At 39.3% G+C, this 17616-nt stretch overlaps 1 protein-coding gene across 1 annotated transcript in view; it reads left to right on the top strand.

Annotated features, from left to right (window-relative positions):
- The window catches only part of LOC149195575 (2-oxoglutarate (2OG) and Fe(II)-dependent oxygenase superfamily protein), a 96328-nt gene that overhangs the window by 26538 nt on the left and 52174 nt on the right, over positions 1 to 17616 (top strand). The window lies entirely within an intron of this gene.

The raw sequence follows: 17616 nt of genomic DNA, 5'->3' as shown, positions 1-17616 counted from the left end.
AGAGGACTCACATGTAGTGAACGCAAACTCCCGGTCAAAATGACCTGCAAAGTCCTCAATCTCAGTTGAAGCTGCCACATCCTGGTTCTTCCCCTTCTTCTTCTTCTTCTCCGGACACACAACTGCATAGTGTCCCATCTTCTGACAATTCCAACACTTCACTTTGGAATAGTCCTTCTGTGAGTTACCATGTTTACCTTTACCTTTGCCTTTGCCTCCACCACCGCTTGTGGAAGCCTGCTTCTTCCCTTTGCCTTTCTTGCCTCCTGCCACCAGTGCTACGTCCTCATCCTGCTCAACTGGCTTGGCTGCCCCAAGCTGTCCTTTCCTGATCTCTGTCTGAATACAATCATCCCAAAACCTCTCCCACGTGGGAAGGGTCTCACGTGCACAAACCCCATCAGCAAAGTTCAACCATGAACGGGGGAGACCATTCACTGCAATACGCACCAATTCAGTGGATGGAATGGCCTCTCCAATCACTGCCAACTCATCTCTCACATTGGTAATCTTTGTGAGATATCCAGCTGCACTATCATTCCCCATCTTAATGTTCTTCAGCTTCTCCTTCAGGACCATCTTCCGGTTCTCATTGGTACTCTGGTAGAGATTGGACAATGCTGTCCACATCTCATGGGCATTGCTCTTTCCTCTCACATGAGGAATGCAATGGTCTTTGATTCCGTCTAGAATCAGCCTCTTACCCTTGTTGTTCTTTCTATTATAAGCTGCCAACTGAGTAGCATCAGTAGGCACAACAACAGGGTGCTGTGCTGTATGCACCATGATATCCCAGACTTCTGCCTCCTCAAAGATACTCTGCATTCTCTCCTTCCAAATGCTGTAATTTGTATGCCCATCCAACCTATCCTCCACCCTCAATCCCAATGACATCTTGCTGTCCTAAAACTGAAAAATAGCACTGCTGTGGTAAAGATAAAACTGCTGTTTATGAAAAATCAGTTTGCTAGAATTTTCTGAGTGAAAAAATCAGCAGCTGTATTTTTTTCTTTCGCTGTCCCAAACTGCCCTTCAGCACTCAACTTCTGATACCATGTAAAATTTTCTGTTTTCCCACCCCGGTTTTCAGTTTCTCCTTATTTCTCCCATGTAGTTAAATGGCCATTCCCATAACCATACATTTAACAGACTGAAAAAATAAATATTGCTGAAAACAAAAATTCTGGAAATTTTTCAGAATGCTGGAAATTGCAGAATTAAAAATCAGCAATCAAAAACAGCGATTAAAACACTGATATTTTTGGTCAACTTGACCCTGGAAAAACCCCCTACAACTCTTGGGGAAAACCAGTTTGAGAGCTCTTCTTTATTTCTGGAAAATGCCTTTTTACAGAGAGAAATTTTTTTTTCAGCAAAAATCAGCAAAACAGAAATTTTTCCAGCAAGCAAACTTATCTGTTTTTCAGCTAACAGACAATCTGGAAAATGGCTGAACGTGCTGTACGGACTGTACGGACGTACGGATGTACGGACCGTATGGACTGTACGGACTGTATGGACGGCCGTACGGACTTGTACAGACAGTCCTCGAAAATCGTGCAGAAAATCGCCTCCTCGATATTCGTGCTGAAAATCAATTTTTCCACTGTTTTGCTCACAAAACTGCCTTTTTCTGCTTGTTCTTTGAGCTGTACGGATTTGCTGAAGTGCTGCCTTGGTATGTGTGCCAAACTGCTGCCTCTTTCTCCTCCTTGTCCAGAAATCTCCTTTGCTCTCTTGCTCTCCTTCTCCCAATCTGCTCATGAAAGAATGAATGATCTTTTCCTCCTTTTCCTCCCTTAACCCAACCCTAAATGACTTTTGGGTGATCCCTAAATCCAATGGCTGAAATAGATTTAGATCAATGGCTGAGATTAAATGCTCATTTAAATTTCACTTTCTATTTTTTAATTCACCCCACTTTAATAAAGACCCAATTAGTCATTTATTTCCAAAGTCACTTTTCTTTTCTAATTTTTCATTGACTTTATAAAAGTCACTTTAAAATTAGACTTAGTAACTTTATCACTTAAAGTCACTTTCAAATTAGATTTAACTTTATAAAAAAATTATAAAGTTACTTTAGGAGAAAAATTAAATTCTTTTGAACACTTTTCCCTAGGCCAAAGATCAAAGCCTTAGGGAACCACCTGTCCTCCGGTACCAAATTTCAACATCAAACATCCAGAGGATCATCATTATTCCTCAACATTTTTGTCAAGATTGTAAACCCAAATTCTGCATCCTTGTGGGCCATTGTAAAAATGATTCTAGTATGGTGGTTATAAAGCCATGTAAGTTAGGATATAGGCGATTAGCTAGGGCGAAAACCTCTCCAATTGAGAGGAAAACCCACCAGAAATATTTCTTTTCTTATAGATCTTTAATTGACAAATTCCAAGACCTTTGACCCTTGACCAAGACCCTCCAAGGCCAAGTCACACCTTACTTCCAACAAGTTTTGGAATCTTGAATTCTAGCAGCTTCTTCGCCAACTTCGACCTGCCCAGTAGATTCTTTTGCAACTTCGATATGCTCAACAGATTCTTCTGCAATTTTGACCTGCCCAACAGATTATTTTGCAACTTCGACCTCTCCAGCAGATTCATAACTTCAACCTTTCATAGCTTCGACCTAGCTGCAACTTCACAGCTTCGATGCAGCTTCACAGCTTCGATGCACCTTCACAACTTCTATGCAGCTTCAAAATTTCGTCTAGCCCAGTAACTGTGGAAACCCTAACGAGAGAGAGAGAGAGAGAGAGCCCAAAAACTTTGATCTTGATCTTCTTCTTCTTTGTCTTTTGCAGCTTCTTTCTTGAGGAGATTGAACTTGCTTGAGTGAGTGTACAAATGAGGTCGAATTCCTTCTTATTTATAGGCTTGTGAGAGGTACGAATTCCTATCTTTAGGCTGACTTGTCCCTTCATTTAGGCCGACTTGATCTTTGCACTATGATGGGGTCTTGGAGGGTCTTTTGACTCTAATTTTGACTCAAATAATTTTCTTTACAATATGTAACATGCTCAAATGGGTCTTCATTACATGACAATGACTCAATTGACTTTATGACACATCTAGAAGCACTCAATGGGTGCTTGACCTATAAAATAATTTTCCTTGGGCATGAAACCCATGCCTCAAGAACAACAATAATACATTTATTTTCTTTTTACATTAAATACATAAAATCATGATTACATATGTCCTTATCAACACTGAACCTAGTTACATCTTTCAACAACATGACTGCTAAAGATTGAATCAAACAATCCTTACAATAGTATCAATTATCAAACTGAATTTTGATGAGGTTGCGCTTCAATACTTGTTCTCGGACAGGTGCATGAGGTCATTGATCAAGGTTTTATTCATGTGGATCTTGTGCCTTAGGTCTCTGATAACCAATGGATTCTAACAAGATTGAAATTCCTCAAGAATCTTGCCAACAGTGACATAGAACAGTAAGTAAATATGTTGATATTGCAGTGCATGACAAATCCGCGTAGAGGATAAGCTATTTGTTGATAAGGCCACAAGAAGTTAGGCCAAGAACAATCAAACAGTGCACCACTATTGGGATGCCTTTGAGATTTCAAACCACAGGTTGAAAATCAATAAGGTCGCAAGTACTTTAGGATTGGTGTTTGAGTTTTGCAAGATAGTTTCTCCATAGGAAGCCACAATCTTGATGACATAGGTGTTCAGATTAGTCTAGTGAATCCTCTTTTTGAATGATTATGTGTTGGTTGCTGCCCTAGAATGATATTCAGGACATCTTTGGAGCGAGTTTTAGCCCTTCACTTGGAAAGAATACACAAGACCAGTGATACCCTTAAGACTACAAATAGTAAGCCATAAACCCATAAACCCTTGTTGTTCCTTAGGGCCGAAAAATAAATAATTCTGGCCTCGTTAGATTAGCCACTTCACCATAGGGTCGAAAAATTACAGAGCTCTCTTAGCTTAGATGTGCATTTGATTCATATCATTTGGAGAGCAAATGTCTCTCTTTTTATAGAGCTAGAGACGACTAGTTGAATTCCAAAAGGAGGGAAGTATTTCAAATTTGAATTTGAGGGGGACTAGCAATTGGAGGGATATTCAAATTTTGAAATTTAACTTTGTAGACCCTAAAACCCTTCATGAGCATGACTAAAAAATATTACTTCCTTCCACAAGATTTTTGCCATAAAATTAATTTAATTTATAAAAGCCTTATAATTTGAATCATTATTATAGCCAAAGATAAGCTATCACATCATCAACTTGTTTGGGGTTTCTTCCTACAATTTGGGGGCTTCAATTTCAAATGGTATAACCCCCGAACCATGAGGGCTTTCGTGGTGTGCCATATACGACTAGAATCGGCTCCAGGAGGAGCATCCAATAATGGTGGTCGTGCTAGCAAATGAGCTGACCTTCATCCTCAAAATCCTCAATAAGTCTGGGGCTTCTAGAGCTTCCTACCGTCCTCCTAGGGCTTCTTGTTATTGCAGCTTCCAACTGATGCAATCCTAGACAAATATTAAGAGTGTTCAAGAACCAATGTCGACATCAATGACAACACCATTCAACAATCTCCGCCTTTGTCATTGATGGAAACACATACTCCCCCTGTGATCATTGCTCCCCTTGACATCATCCCTCCATCTTCTTCTCCTGATTTCTCTCCTCGCCTTTGACATCAATGGCAAAGGGTGACTCCCCCTTATAAGTTGCGTACTTTTGTTTTCCTGTAACATACCATTGTCCCGCTTGACCAAATGCCTTCCTTTCTCTTCCTACACTAGACTGCTTTTCTTCCCTTGTCATACTATGCCTTCTACGATGAGCCATAGTTGAAACCTTTTGCAATTTGGCGTTGCGAACCTGCTACTCCCTAAGCTGACTGATCTGCTCACAATTGCTAATCACTGCTCTCACTACTTGACATTTGCCATTTGTCAACCTATAAAAAAGATAGATCTTCAAAAGTACAATTGCTACTGCATGGACTCCCCCTTTTCAACATTTATAGGGTGTCAACATGCTAGATTCTTCGGAATAATGTATGAACCAACTCTTCGGTTGAATCATCCTGAACCTTGACATCTTCTATTGTAACTGTTCACTCATCATGACCTTTCGCTTTTACGAAACCTAAAAGCATGACTGCAAAGACTTTTCCCCTTGATCTTCTTCCTTTTGCTTTCTTCTCCAAACCTTCCTGTACTTGATGTTAGGGCTAGAAGATTCCATCTTGATCCTACAATCGCGAGTTATATGCCCATAGTTATGTCATTTGTAACATTCAACGTTAGGCTTGAATGATAGAGCTAGTGACATATACTCTATGCTAACAAAGTTTGTTTGAAACCTATCTTGCGATCTTGCAATCTTGCTTCTAGGGTTTTGATAATGCCTTTGATAGTCACCCCTGTCATACATTTTGCAATCCCTAGCCATATGCCCAAAGTTAGAACATGAAAAACAATGACCATTAAACATGCGAGGGTCCTTGGACGAGATACCTTGTCTTGATGATCTTCTGTAGTCATTCTTCTATGGAGGAGGTACAACATTTTTAACCTTCTTATGTCCTTCATCTTGATTTGGACTTTGAGGGATCCTACTATCATCCTTCTCATCAATCTTGCTCTGCGGAGACTTGGAGCTTGTGCCTTCATCGCATGTAGCTTTTCCTACTTCTTCTGCCTTCATCTTCAATTGAGCCAATTCTTGATCTTTCCTTTCAATATCTTGCAAATGTTCTTTCAGTGAGAGCTACGTCAAGTTCTCCTTTCTTTTGAGCAAGGTCTTCCTGAAATTTGCCTTTCAACAATTTCCTTCTTTCTTCTGCCTCTTCTACTTGCAATTTTAGAAGAGTGATCTTTTCAATTGCTTTGTTGAAGTCTTGCATTTGTTCCTTTTGCCTTTCATTTTCTTTCCTGAGCCTATCTATTTCTGCAACAACTGTATCCAGTTTCTTTTTCTTTTGGCTGATTTCCACCTCACGCTTCCGAACATATTCTTCTAATTTCTTTTCTGCTTCCTACACCTGGAGTTGTAAGAGAGCAACTTCTTCTTTGAGTGTGCAATTTTCCTTCTCTGTGTTCTTCCATTCTTTGAAGGCATTAATTAATGATTTCTCCACGTCCTCTTTTGCTTCTTCTTCATCATTATTGTCAGATTCTTCGATATGAGGATCTACTTGATTTGAAGCACGATTATCAACATCTTTATCTTGACCTGTATGTTTTTGACCTGCATAGAGATATTGAAGTTTTTCCCAAAGATGTTTGGCTGATGAGCATTGACCTACATAGGGTTTCACAAAATTTCGCACGACCCTTAAAATGATACTCATAGCTTTTGAATTGTACCTTCTTGATTCATCGATAGACGTGTCTCCAGTAATAACTGAAAACCATACATTACATCCAATACCTTGCAAATAGGCTTCCATTTTAGCTTTCCAAAATACAAAACTTGATTTAGTGAATAGAGGAATTGGACCAACCTACCTCTCTTCGTCAGTTGTAATAGGTTTTGAAAGTATTTCAATATCAGGGACTTCCTTTGATTCCTTTGAACGCTTGGCGGCTTGCTTTCTTGACTTTCCCATCTTGATTCACCTAAGATCTTCATTCCAACTGTTACATTGCAACTGTAGGAACCGAATCTGATACCAATTGTTGGAAATACTGAGAGGGGGTGAATCAATATTTCTCTTCAATTATTATATTTTTAAGTTCACAGAGCATTAATTAACATTATCATCAGATGTAACATAAATCAACAATAAACAACACCATTCAACAATATGCAAACATCAAGACAATAGACAACAAATTTTAGGTGGAAACCTACATTGGATTTCACAGAATTTGGCATGACCCTTAAAATGATACTCATGGCTTTTGAATTGTACCTTCTTGATTCATTAATAAACGTGTCTCCAGTAATAACTGAAAACCATACATTACATGCAATACCTTGTGTCAGGCCAGGAGTAACTCCAGTTTGGCAGAAAACTGATTCGATTTATTTTATTAGGTAGCTATTGTTATATACAAAGGATGTGACTGCTCAGTTTATCTTCTGATGACTGTTCACATTCCAAATTCACCCAATCGCAGAGGATTAGGTGTCAACATTCCCCCCTTAATCTGAAGGGATGTTGGTAAGTCCAAGCATCGTTCTGAATCTTTCAAGCTTTTCTCTTCCAAGTGCTTTGGTGAAGATGTCTGCAATTTGCTCATTTGTGGAACAATGACGGAGATGGATTGTTTTGGCCTCAACATGATGTCAGATCAGATGATATTTAGTATTGATGTGCTTTGTACGATCATGGAACTTTGGGTTCTTGGCCAACTTTAGTGCAGAGGTGTTGTCAATCATGAGTGGAGTTGATTGTACTTGTTTTACCTGCAAATCTTCAAGAATTTTCCCGAGCCACACAATTTCTTTCGTTGCTTCAGTTGCTGCCACGTATTCGGCTTCTGTTGTGGAATCTACCGGAACTGATTGTTTGCGTGATCTGCAGGAGACAACTCCTGATCCAAGACTCATAGCATATCCTGAAGTAGATACCCCAGTTTCTTTGTCTCCATCGAAGTCTGAATCAGAGTATCCAATCAAGCTGAAGTCGTCCACCTGTGTATACTTGATTCCAAGATCTTGAGTTCCCTTCAAGTACCTTAGAACCCTTTTTGCAGCAGACCAATGTCCCTCACAAGGCTTTGCATAAACCTGGAGAGGATTCCAACAGCAAATGAAATGTCTGGTCTAGTAGTAGTGAGGTAGATGAGACTTCCTACAAGCTGTCTATACTTTGTTGCATCCTCAAATTCCTTTCCTTCAATAGATGTGAGCTTTAAGTTTTGTTCCATTGGAGTAGAAAGAGAATTGCACTTTGTCATGCCAAATCTGTTTAACAAATCTCCAATGTATTTCTTTTGAGAAAGAAATATGGATTTTGGATGTTGGGTTACTTCAATGCCAAGATAGTAATGAACATAGCCCAAATCAGTCATTTCAAAACTTTTCCCCAATTCCTTCTTTATGGATGCAATGTAGCTTTCATTGTTCCCTGTCATTAGAAGATCATCTACATATACCACAAGATATACAACTGTTTTGCCAACTTTCTTGACAAATAAAGTTGCATCATCAAGATCAAAATGATTGAAGTTGAGTTTCAGAAGATGCTCAGTTAGTTTTTCATACCAGGCTCGCGGTGCTTGTTTGAGGCCATACAAGGACTTCACAAGTTTGCATACTTTTTGTTCATGTCCTTTCACAGCAAATCCTTCAGGCTGGGACATAAAAACATTCTCTTCTAGATCTCCATTCAAGAAGGCAGTTTTTACATCCATTTGATGGACTTTCCAACCGTTCTGAGCTGCTAGTGCAAAGAGTGTCCGGATGGTGGCCCATTTTGCTTTGGGGGCAAAATTTTCCTCATAATCGACCCCTTCCTTCTGTGCAAAACCTTTTGCCACAAGCCTAGCTTTGTGCTTGTCAAGTGAGCCATCAACTTTGTACTTGTTCTTGTAGACCCACTTGCAGCTAATTGGTTTGGTTCCAAATGGAGGATCAACCAGCTTCCAAGTGACGTTCTTTATGAGGGCATCATACTCCTTTTACATCGCTTCTTTCCATTCATCATGAGAAGCAACTTCTTTGAAGGAAGTTGGTTCAAAATCTGTAGACAAATTCAATTCACAATCATAAGTAACATCCATATCAACAGGTGAATTAGAGTCATCTACATCACCTCCATTTTGTTGGTTTGAGTTTCTGGTTCTTGTTTTTCCAATTTCATCAGGATGAACACTTTCAAGTGTCTTTGTCAGCCACTTCGGGGGACCTTTCTGAGATGGTCTAGGCTGCTCTGTTGATTGAGTTGGGACTGAATCAAGATTGAGTCTCCCAATTCTATCAATTACATCTCTTAAAGCATCATCCGTTGTTGGAGTTTCATGCAGGGGAGATTGTTCTTCAGAAGAAGATTCCACATATTGATCTAGTATAGGAATCCCCCCTTCAAGATGTGGAATCTGATTATCAAATTCTTGAAATGATTTCGTTTTTGCGAATCTATCCAAGCGATCAAGTTGCCGCTCAACAACATTGTCAGATTTGGATGATTCAAGAAAAATTACATCTCTAGATACAACAAACTTTTTATTTGCTTCATCATAGAGGCGGTATGCTTTGGAAGTGTTTGAATACCCCAGGAAGATACACTTACGACTTCTAGCACCAAGTTTGTTTCTATGTACCTTTGGTATCAAAGCATAACAGGTGGAACCAAAGATCCTGAGATGTTTTATCGAAGGAACATGTCCATACCACAATTCATAAGGAGTCTTGTTTCTTATAGCATTAGATGGACATCTATTCTTTATATATGCAGCACATAGAACAACATCAGCCCAAAACATTATCTTTACATTTTTGAAGAAAAGCATGGATCGTACCATATTCAAGATTGTTCTATTCATTCTTTCAGCTACACCATTCTGTTGGGGATTATAAGGCACAGTTGTTTGATGTTTGATCCCATGTTGGCGAAGATAGTTTTCAAATTCATTTGATGTATATTCTTTTCCATTATTAGTGCGAATAGACCCAATATGAGATTGTGCATCATTTTCAATCCATTTATGAAAATTCTTGAATGTTTGAAAAGCATCAGATTTGTTCTTCAATAAATAAACCCAACACATTCTGGTGTAATCATCAATAAATGTCATGATATATTTATTTCCATTTGCAGAAGGAACAGGCATTGGACCACATAAATATGAATGAATGAATTCAAGCTTCCTATGTGCTCTTGAATGTGAATCATGAAAAGACTGTTTGCTATGCTTTCCTAGAATGCAAGCATCACATTGCTTATGTTTCCTAGGAATTGTAGGCAAACCAACAACACCATTTTTCTTCAATAAGCGGAGACTGTCATAGTTTAAATGTCCAAATCTAGCATGCCATTATAAACTTGATGGAAGTGTACCTTCTTGATGATGAGAAATATATGAGAAATGTTGTGCATGAGCAGAGGTTCCTTGCAGTTTGAGAAGTCTTTCTTCTTCTATTCCCCTCATGACAAGTGAGTGGTCAGGAGCTTTTCTTACCTCAAGCTTGCCATCAAACATATGAATGGAGTGACCTTGCTGGCGGATGTGGACCAAGGATAGCAAGTTTCTCTTGAGCTGTGGGAGATATAGAACATGATCCAGAAGAAAGTCTGGAAGACCAGGCAGTTTAAGCCTGATTGTGCCAAGCCCTGATGGCTTGATTTTTGACTGATCTGCAAAGTATACTGCTCCATCAACATTATCAGTGAAATCTTCAAAAAAATCTTTTCTATGAGTCATATGACAGGTTGCTCTTGAATCAAGCAACCAATCATTTTTCGAAGAAGCAAGTGAAGCATTAAACAAATCTTCATTTACTCCAATGTTACATTGTGCCTCAATATAGTGAGCGGATTCAGGTGCTTTACCTTTGTCTGTATCATCAGTTTTACCTTTCTGTTGGTTTCTTTTCTGCTCAATTTTGTCCCATGGTAGCTTGCATGTAGAGGCATCATGTGATCCATTTCTTTTGCAGTGAATGCAGTGTAGATCTGCCTTTTCTCCTTGAGAATGTCTGCCCCCCCTGCCTCTGAAGTATCTTCCTCTTCCTCTTCGTCCACCTCTTCCTCTTGTAGAATCTTGAGCAGGATGCTTTTCTTTATGAGCAAGGCACACAGTCTCTTCAGAAGATTCAGGGGCTGTCTTCTTTCCAAAGGCTTTCTCTCTTTCAGCAAACTTTTTCATAAGAGAGTCAAAGGTTATATCTTTAAGATTTCCATTTGCTTGTAAAGATTCAAGATAATTGGAGTAAGTAGGATAGAGTGCCTTGAGAAAAGTAATAAGAGGGATATCCAGCTCAACCTTAGTGGATTTGATATCATGCATTATAGACTTTACTTCAGATGCAAGAGCAAGAGGATCATTATTTTTCAGTTCAAGAGTGAAGAGTTTAATCATGAGCTGAACAGCTTCTAGTGCAGAATGTGAGTCATAGAGTTCTTTCAGCTTTTGTAAAGCTTCAAAGGCAGTTGAATATGATGAAATATGGCGACTCACTTCATTTACAGATGCTGCGATTAATGCATAGGCTTTGCTATTCTTGTTTTCCCAAATGACGAGCTCTTTGTCTGATGTAGGCTGCACTGGGTCATTGTCTCCTTCTCCGACACACATTCCTTTCCACAACCCATTGAAGATGAGGGTGTGTTTTATCATCCGGGACCATTCAGGATAATTCTCCTTGCCAGTGAGAACTATTCCTACCATAGAGATGATTGAATGCATTCTGTAAAAAAATACTTCTGCTGATATACAGTGAAATTGTACTAAAAAAAAATTTCCGTGGGAAATAATTTTGGTGTATAAAAATAATCAATCATTCACCGCGAGCTCTACAAAGTTGGAGCAGCAACGACATCAACCGCGAGCTCTACAAAGTTGTAGCAGCAACGGTATTACAATTTCAAAGTTCACTGAAAAGACTAAAAAAATCACCATAAATCCCTTTGATTCTCAAGACCTTGAAGCCACGACTGTTTCTCTTACCACGAGCCGTCTCAAATTTCCACAATAGATATTATTGAATGCATTTTAAAATTGTCTTCTGTTGGCAAAATGTGCTGAATGTTTAATATTGTGAAAGTGGCAAAGGACTGTGATATGCTAGATTATACCACAACAATAACAATAATAATCCGCAACATTAACACTCAATGGATAATACCCAATGTAATAAAATGAGAAGCGGAGGTGTATTATTAAAAAAATGGAAAGCGATGTTGTGCATACAACGCAACATGGAGTGCAGCATGGAGTGGTAAGTAAAACATGTGACAACGTAAAGACAAGAATATATGACAGCGTAAAATACCACAGCGTAAATAATATGTGAAAGGATTTCGATGGCAGCAAGAATATGTCACAGCGTAAAATACCACAGCGTTAATACAACCCACAGCGCACAGCTCATATACAATCAGTCTCTGTCGTGTGGAAAACAAGGCAAAAATGCACATGTACTGTTAATTTGTCATTACAAATCCATTCCAATACCCAGCGGTATTTGAAGTGCTGGTTCAATTCCAACGCCCACTGGACAGACGAGAATACCATACAACGTTTAACGGGTATGGTGATGGCGATATAGGTAAGCATGCATATAAATGATAAGGTATATGGTATGCGGGTGGAGGCACAATGGAGGGGAGGTCTGTGGAGAGGCGTAAAACCAGTGTATACCACACGACATATACCACATGACTGGTAAAAAACACACAACGTTATAATGCAATACCACAGACATAGTGTTATAATGTTGTATTGCAAATAGTCCGCCTGCTCCTAAACACAGCCTCCAAACGCTGCTCCCTCGGCCCTCCGTTGCACAGTCGAACTCCCTCCTCACAGTCATGAGACAACACATTCAAACGTCCCTCTGCAGTGGCACCGTTAGGTCTCAGTATGGACAGATGTGCAGTGCAGCAGAGGCAGATTATTTCAGAACAGAAGGGAATAAAGCAGAGGCAGAGGCAGAGGCCAGGACAGAGGAGTTACTGGGAGCATAATAGCTAAAACAAGGAGCTGGCTCTAATACCATGTCAGGCCAGGAGTAACTCCAGTTTGGCAGAAAACTGATTCGATTTATTTCATTAGGTAGCTATTGTTATATACAAAGGATGTGACTGCTCAATTCATCTTCTGATGACTGTTCACATTCCAAATTCACCCAATCGTAGAGGATTAGGTGTCAACACCTTGCAAATAGGCTTCCATTTTAGCTTTCCAAAATACAAAACTTGATTTAGTGAATAGAGGAATTGGACCAACCTACCTCGCTTCATCAGTTGTAATAGGTTTTGAAAGTATTTCAATATTAGGGACTTCCTTTGATTCCTTTGAATGTTTGGCGGCTTGCTTTCTTGACTTTCCTATCTTGATTAACCTAAGATCTTCATTCCAACTGTTATGTTGCAACTGAAGGAACCGAATCTGATACCAATTGTTGGAAATACTGAGAGGGGGTGAATCAATATTTCTCTTCATTATATTTTTAAGTTCACAGAGCATTAATTAAAATTATCATCAGATGTAACATAAATCAATAATAAACAACACCATATAACAATGTGCAAACATCAAGACAATAGACAACAAATTTTAGGTGGAAACCCCTCTAGGACAAAAACCATCGAACGCTTTTTAATATTTGTCTGCAATAAAATGTACATCAATATTTTTCAATTCCAGCTAAGGGAGGCTCCAACCCCTTGGTTTATAGGCTCCAACTTGAAGGACGCTCCAATACCTTGTTTACCAACTACAACTCGAAGGACACTCCAATGCCCTAGTTTATAGGCTCCAACCTGAAGGATGCTCCAACACCCTATTTACTAGGTGCAACCAGAAGAATGCTCCAATGCCCTAGTTTATAGGCTCCAACCTGAAGGATGCTCCAACACCTTGTTTACCAGCTGCAACTGGAAGGACGCTCCAATGCCCTAGTTATAGGCTTCAACTTGAAGGATGCTCCAACACCTTGTTTACCAATTGCAACCAAAATGGCGCTCCAACGCCCTATGCAGGCTCCAACCTGCCCTAGCACCACCCTGCCACCCTAAAGTGTTCTCAAGCTCTGACCTGAAGGAGACTCCATTCTCTTGCCTTGCACCACCTTGCCACCCTGATCAGCTGGCAAACCACGTTTCACAATTTTCAGACTGGATCCACCTATGCTCAGTAATCAACACAAAATACCCTGCAATACAGTCCCTAATCAAACAAATTTGCTTGTATATCAAATGCTATCATCAATGAAATCTGCTTTTACACCAAACCCTAGTTGGACCAACAACTCTAGCAAGTACACTATCATAATCAAATCTACCTCTACCCGAACTCAAACTCAATTTTTGTTCAAGTTGTTGAAGAATGTAACTAGTGTCGGTCTTCATAATTGTAATTGAATCAAGATGTATTATATTTGTCAAAAGAAAGAAAAATAAATTTTATTATAAAAATTATTTATTAGCATGGGTTTCAAGCTTTATTATTTTATTTTTAGGTCAAAGCCTCCATTGTAGGTTTCTAGGGTTTGTCAAGAGTCCTTGCCCTTGTCATCATGTAATAGACCCTTCTTTGGCTTTGTATATCAAGAAAGAAAAATATTTGTGATCTAAATTGAGTCAAATAGGCCTCCTCCACCAAGTTAGTCTCAAGGAAGACAAGTCAGCCTCGTTAAGGACAAGTCGGCCTCAAAGGGAGACATAACCACTAGATATAGGCAACAACTTGACCTCATTTGGAGAACAAGATAAGAAAGTTCGATTTGCAGTTGCTAGAGGAGAAATAAGAGAGCGAAATACCTAAAGTGAAGGAGAAAGCCCTAGCAAAGAAGGAGACACTTGTCAAGCCAGAAGAAGTTGAAAATCTCTCTTTTCTACCACGTGTGAATTTCTAGGTAGTTGCAAGAGGGCCGAAATTTGAGATCTGCAGTAGTGCCGAAATTCTGGAAGCTGGAAGGCCGAAATTCTGTATTGTAACTGGGTTTAAGTTGATTTGACTAGAAGAGACCACTAAAGATTGGATAACCATTCTGGAAGGCTGACTTGGTGGAGTGAGGAAGGAATTTTGGTCTACTCTAAGGTCTTGGATTGTCTCAAATTTGATCTGAATCTACTAGTGGAAGAGTTTTCCCCTTTATAGGGGTTTTAGCCTTGATTGAGTGTCTATATCTGGTGTCATTGATCTTCATGTTTTAGGTTTGATGATTACTTGATAAGAAGAAGATAAAAGAAGACACAAAGAAAGTTAATAAGAATACAAGAATATCACAAGTAATTGTCAACATAAGAAAATCTTTCTGCCTTTCTAATTTTCTAACATGGTATTAGAGCTAAGATAAAAGAAGAGAAAAGGCAGCTTGAAGATCTATTGAAAGAAGGAAGGATAAAAGAAAGGTTTCAAGACAAGATCATAAGAAGAAGGCTTATTAAAGGGAAGAATTTATATCTAGAAAATCTATGGAAACTTCAACGAAGACAAAAAATAAGATAGAAGGAGCCACCAACTATAGAGCATGGAAGAAGAGGATGGATCCCATCCTTGCAAAAGTCAAAGTATTGGATTTTGTTCAAGGAAAGGTGAAGGAACCCTCAAATGATGTAGGAGGTCGTCATATTAAAAGTCCATACACCAGCTAAAGATTGAATCAAACAGTCCTCACCAAAGTATCGATTTTCAAATTGAATTCTGATGAGGTTGCTCTCAATACTTGTTCTTGGATAGGTGCGTGAGGTCATCAATCAAGGTTTTATTCATCTAGACCTTGTGCCTTATGTTTGTGATAACCAATGGATTCTAACAAGACAGAAAGTCCTCAAGCATCTTGCTAACAATGACGCAAAATAGTAAGTAAATATGTCGATATTGCAGCGAATGACGAATCTGCGTAGAGGATAAGCTATTTGTTGATAAGGTTGCAAGAAGTTAGGCCAAGAACAATCAAATAGTGCACCACTATTGGGATGCCAATGAGATTTCAAACCACAGGCCAAAAATTTGAATAGGTCCGCAAGTACTTTAGGATGAGTCTTTGAGTTTTCCAAGATAATTTCTCCCTAGGAAGCCACAGTCTTGATGACACAAGTGCTCAGATCAGTCCAACAAATCCTCTTTTTGCATGATTATGTGTTGGATGCTACCCTAGAATGATCTTCAGAACATCTTTGGAGCAAGTTTTAGCCCTTAACTTGCAAAGACTACACAAGACCAGCGATACCCTTAAGCCTAGAAACAATAAGCCATAAACCCATAAACCCTTGCTGTTCCTTAGGGCTGAAAAAGAAATAATTTTGGCCTCTCATTAGATTAGCCACTTCAACATAGGGCCAAAGAATTACAAAGCTCCCTTAGCTTAGATGTGCATTTGATTCATATCATTTGGAGAGCAAATGTCTCTCTTTTTATAGAGCTAGATATGGCTAGCTGAATTCCAAAAAGGAGGGAAGTATTTCAAATTTGAATTTGAGGCAAACTAGCAATTGGAGGGATATTCAAATTTTGAAATTTAACTTTGTGGAGCCTAAAACCCCTCATGAGCATGACTAAAAAATATTACTTCCTTCCACAAGATTTTTGCCATAAAATTAATTTGACTTATAAAAGGCCTTTTAATTTGAATCATTATTATAGCCAAAGACAAGTTGTCACATCATCAACTTGATTGGGTTTTTTTCCCACAAGTTGGGGGCTTCATCTTCAAACAAGCATAACTCCTGAATTGTGAGGGCTTTCGTGGCGTGCCATATACCCCTTGAATCGGCTCGACAAGGAGCATCCAATAAGGTGGTTGTGCTCGCAAAATGAGCTGACCTTCATCCTCAAAATCCTCAATAAGTGCAGGGGTTCTAGATCTTCCAACTATCCTCCCAGGGCTTCTTGTTATTGGAGCTTCCAACTAATTTAATCCTAGACAAATATTAAGAGCATTCAAGAATCAATGTTGACGTCAATGACAACACCTTTCAACAAAGAAGACCTTTCCAAAGCCATGGAACTTTTGTATTTTCAATGTGGGACTCTCTCTCTCTCTCTCTTTCTCACTCACTCTCTCTCACTTGCGCATTCATAGTCATGCATTAGAGATGTAGAGGCATCTAGGTACAGGGATGCTTGATTTTCCTCAAGGGTTATGCAATCCCTCAAAATTAAATATAATTTCCCCAAATGAACGTTCTTGAGGTATACCATCTTGTTCATTACTGTTCATACATGTCTCCATAAAAAGCCTTGCTCACATTCAGTTCCTGTTCTTTCATTAGGGTTCCTTCCTTTTGTGGTAATCTGTCATATGTATGTTTCAATATGGATCAAATGACATAGTACTGCTTTCCTTGATCTTGGTTCAATTGTACCAAGGTTTGAAAGGATCAAGATAGTCGACAGTATTGTGGTCAAGTGAGAAAGGACCGATCTGCCTATATTTTCTTTGTTTTTTCTGATATCTTAGAAATACAATGATTGGAGAGCTTTTCTGGAAAATCTGACCACCAAACATTCTTCACATTTCATCAAACACTTCTTCCATACTTCTATCCAGTGTTCTAAGGGGACGTGTCTCCCAGGGTCGGGTGCACATTCCCCTCGCACCCCACGCACTCGGGACGGGGGGACGTTTGGGGAAACGTTTCCCCACGTCCCCCTTTTGGGGAGACGGGGGGAGATGCAGGGGGGGCGTTTCCCCAGTGTGGGGGATGCCACTCCCCAAAAGGGTTTCCCCAAAAGGGGGATGCCTAGGCGTCCTCCCTAAAAATGGTCTATGTGCCCCCCCTTAAATTTGCTTGTAATCAATGATTTATGACAGGGGAAACTTAGTATTTGACCATATTTCCCTACTAATGCTATGCAATTCATGGTAATGTTAAATTCTTAAAGTAAAAGTGATGAAAATGAAATGACTCAGGATGTTTGAGAGTCGTTCTGACCTCATTGGATTTCATATGGAGAAAGAAGAATTTTAGATCTCACTCAAAATCCAACAAACTTAACAG

The sequence above is a fragment of the Pinus tabuliformis genome, chromosome 2_2 (assembly GCF_031772625.1).
Source record: "Pinus tabuliformis cultivar Carrire ecotype Pingquan chromosome 2_2, CPIR1, whole genome shotgun sequence".
Lineage (NCBI taxonomy): Eukaryota > Viridiplantae > Streptophyta > Pinopsida > Pinales > Pinaceae > Pinus > Pinus tabuliformis.
Note: the sequence above shows the minus strand (reverse complement) of the source record. Positions and strands in the feature narration are given on the sequence as shown.